This window comes from Pterocles gutturalis, unplaced genomic scaffold (genome assembly GCF_000699245.1).
Source record: "Pterocles gutturalis isolate BGI_N339 unplaced genomic scaffold, ASM69924v1 scaffold4278, whole genome shotgun sequence".
Classification (NCBI taxonomy): domain Eukaryota; kingdom Metazoa; phylum Chordata; class Aves; order Pterocliformes; family Pteroclidae; genus Pterocles; species Pterocles gutturalis.
Window position 1 is genome coordinate 1 of NW_010125348.1, and position 4068 is coordinate 4068.

A 4068-nucleotide genomic window follows, 5' to 3' on the forward strand; every position below is an offset into this window, starting at 1 on the left:
CACAGGCTCTGGTCTGGGGACCGGTGACAGGGAGCTGAGAGACAGGCACCGGGCTGCCTGCAGCCCTGTCAGTGTGAACTTTCTGCTTCGTCTTAGGGCTTGGTATGGGTATTTCCCCTTCCCCCTTTAATTTGGTTAACTTTCTTACATAAAAAGTTATCTTGGGAAGAGGTTAGAGATCGCTGTCATTGCGGTAGCGCTTGTAGAGAGAGCGCTCGCTGCTCTGATAAAAAAAATGCATCAAACCCATACTCCTCAGGCAGGCGTCTGTAGGTACTGTGGGTGCTTCAAAAACACGCTCCGTTTAGAAATCAGGACTAATTTGTACTTCACTAAAGCACTTACGCGCATAACCTAAAATGTTGAAAATTTTACTTAAGCTTTTTATAGTTTTAATCTACCCTAATAGAAGAGAGACAACTTACATGATTATAAGGGATGTTAAGTCGTCCATACTATCTGCATCTCAGTTTTGCTACTTTAATGACAGAACCATTTCACTTGATGAGAAGTTCATTGTTTTTAATGTAGCCTTCAAAAGCTAAAACTCTTCTCTGCTCTTTCCAAGTCAGGCTCTTCTCTACAGGGTGTTCTGCGTTTACATGGCAAGGGCAGATCAGATCCAACTCAGAAGTGGCCTGCTCTTCAGGGGAGCCCTGCCTTGGAGTCATGCTTGTAGTGGACTCTGTTTCCTTCCAGCAGAATTCTTTAAGGATTTTCAGTTGCATGGATTTTTTTTTTCATTATCTGCAAGACTACTGAACAAAGAAAGAAATCGTGGGGAATGTTTTGGGTGTTGTTTTTTTTCTTTGCAAACAATCATAGAGTCTTAAAGATGACTGTTTTGCTTTTGGAGTCTACACTAAAAATGGTTGTTGGAGGCTTCAGGGAGTTCAGCTGCCCGTTGCACACAGGGGCAGGCTGTGCAAAGATAGGCAGATAAAGCAGCTGGCACATGTTCACAGTGTGGAGAACAGGAATGAGGAAGCTAAATGTAAACTTTTCACTGAAACCAAAAGCAGACTCATCATTATGAAACTGGTTGTAAGGTTATTCTTCGGTTTGTTTTTTGTTTTTTTTTTCCTTTTTTCAGACCTTTCCCATGCTTTGAGGCATGGAGTCATTATTCATTTGTAGAATGGCTGGGCTCTGCTGGAGTGTTTGAACTGCAGAGACAATGCAGAAGTGCCTGAGATGACAAGAGATGATGATGCTGGTGCTACCTGCATGTTCAAGTCCTAATGCCCTCTTTCCTGACTTGTTGATGTGCAAGGACTTGGTGGTGGCAGCTTTAGCATTCTTTTTTTTATATCAGCAAGCAGTCTACCTCAAGTTATTCAGCTTATTTCATCCATAGAGAGTAAGGAGCATATGGCAGAAAGTCTAAGGTAAACCAGCATCTGATGGGTTTATCTTTTTCCATGTTTCCAGTCCCAAAGAGTCCCGTAGCAGGTCCAAAGTGGTTACTGTCCCTTTGGAAGCTGTGCATCTGCAGGCCTGTAACCCTAGTGTGATTCCCCGAGCTGAACGCGATTCTTGTCTTTTGACCTGTGTTTGAGGGCAGTGTGCTCCAGAGTTCCCTTTTTGTCTGGACAAAGTAGAAACGGGCACTTCTCCAGCATGAGCCTTCATGACTTGTCTGTGTAGGGACTTTGGCATCACAGCTGACAGTCTTGTTGCTTAAGCATGTTTATCTGTTTTGGTAGTATTTCAACACAGAGTTACTTCCTCAGAGATACCAGGTAGCTAAACACAGTTTTTGTAAAAAGACTCTGGTAGCCCTATGAACAGTAAAAATGGCCTGATCCTTCTTCCTCTCTGGCTGATCAGGTTTAAAACCCATTAGTGGCAAAATACACCCACGTGCAGATGCATATATATAATATGGATCCCTGCACTTGATCTCGGGCACCCAGTCTGTCTGCAGCTGCCCCCGGATGCCCAGGTCTCCCCGGGGCTGGCAGCCACCTGTGTAAGCCCCAGGAGCACACAGCCCGCTCCAGTTGCTGGTATTTAGACCCCGTGTGTGCATGTATGTGCTATGCATATCGCTCTGTAACTGTCCTTCAATGCTCAGTCAAACCAGTAACTAGCCCCAGATGGCCTGGTCTCCCGGTGACCTCATGTGCAGGCACCAGTGGGTCCCTGGCCCTGACCTGTGGCCTCTGCAGTAGCTGCCCCCAGCCCAGCACTTGGCGCAGACCCCCAGGCCTCTCGCCTGTCTGGCCCAGAGTCATGGCCTTTCCAGTACCTTCTCCCAAAAACTTTAGCTACCTGCCAGCTATGCTGGCGTGGTGTCTGTTTGCCGTGGCGCAGGCTGTGTGGAGGTGTGGCCCCTTCTCCTATGCCTGCCACTCGGACCTCTGTGCCCCAGGACACAGATAGAAATGCCATTAAAGAAAGAAGCCAGGACAGAGAGGCGTCCCACAGTGAGACCTCTTTTAGGCAGGGCCCTCACTTGGTCTGTTCGGTGACACCTGAGGCCTCTCCTGCCTGTCCCCCTGGGGGTCCCTCTAACCCTGCACCCAGACCTGGGGCTGAGTGATGGAGCGGGGCCAGGCTGCTTCCCCAGCCCTGTGTTACTGGGGTGCCTCTGCCCACTGGTGCTTCCCTGATGCCTTTTTTTGCAGATTAGCCTTTAATCATGGAACCTAACATCATAGGTAGTTCCCAGGCATGCCTATAGATTTTATAGGATGATACATAAGCCACAGTCATACCAGCTGTAGGAATACTGTTGAGTATGTTTGCAGGTGGGAGAACATCATTATTTCATGGTCTAGGGATTTTTTTTCTAGTTGTCTCAGTGAGGAATTCTGAAAGTATTGGTTTAAGTCTTTATATACTCCTGTGTGTGAGCGTGCACAAAAACCTGCCTTCTTCAAATAAACCTAAGGCTCTGTAAAATTAAAAATTAATTGTAAGTCTTCTGTTAAAATTTCTTTCTTAAGGCTTTAATACAAAAAATGTTAAAGGTGACTCTTGACAGATCAGACTGCCTCTCATTAAGCTTTAGGTGTTATTACATCCATCTGTGCTAGATCCGAGAAGTGGTCAGGTGAACAGGGGATGACTTCTTCAACGCTGACTGAAGAGAAGACCATCAGACACTTACAGGAGTGGCCAGCTCTGGCTCAGGGCTGACCCCCCGGCAGCGGGTGGCCACAGCTCTCGCTGTGTAGCCCTGCAAGGGCCTTGTGCATGCATCATTGCCCTCCTGTAGTGACCTTCTCCACGCTTCTGTCATCATCTCCATCAACTACTAATGGAAGTACCTCTTGGTAAAGTTAGTGTCAAGATGTAGAAGAATCTGGTCTGTTTTCTGCACTTTTCAGTGTGAGGTTGGGTTTGGCATACTCCTAATGAAACTTTGGGTTGTAAACTGAACAAGCCACCTCTCATGGTCATCACGGCTTTCCTCACATAGTAGAAGTGGTAACACTCATCCTCCTTGCAGAAATACCAATGTAAACAAGATCAACAGCCATAAAAAAGCATGTCTTGAGTTCCCTTTGGTTTCCCATGGATAAGTGCTGTCCTCCTGAAGGAAATCTTCGCGTGTCCTTCCAAATGCAGTCATAAATGGAAGAGAGAGAGGAGAAAAACTCACCTAACTAGATTTAAATCACAAGACATGCAGGGTCTAGCTTGGCTGCTCCTCTGAACCAACTTTAAAATAAAAGGGTAGTTGTTGGGTTTTGTTGGGTTGTTTTGTTTTTTTTATATCAAATGCTAAGTTTACATGAAAGGTTTTGCCACAGTAATTTTTCAAAGGATATTATGTTCAAGTTGTCCACAAGAAAAGCATGGTGGAGAGGAGCTTTAGCTTTGAAAGATGGGCTTTTTTTCTGAGAGCTACTTCTTGGTGCAGAGGTGGTTCAAGGCTTACCTGCCGTTGGTTGCACCACAATCGAGTCAGGAGAGTTACAGAAAAAAACTTGCCTAAATGAGGGAGGATTTCCTTCTTAGCTCAACATGCATGGTTCAGATAAATATGTTCTGATTTCCTTCTTTCACTAGGAATTTTCCTCTGGCAAAATTGAATGCTTCAATGGACATTGTTTAAGA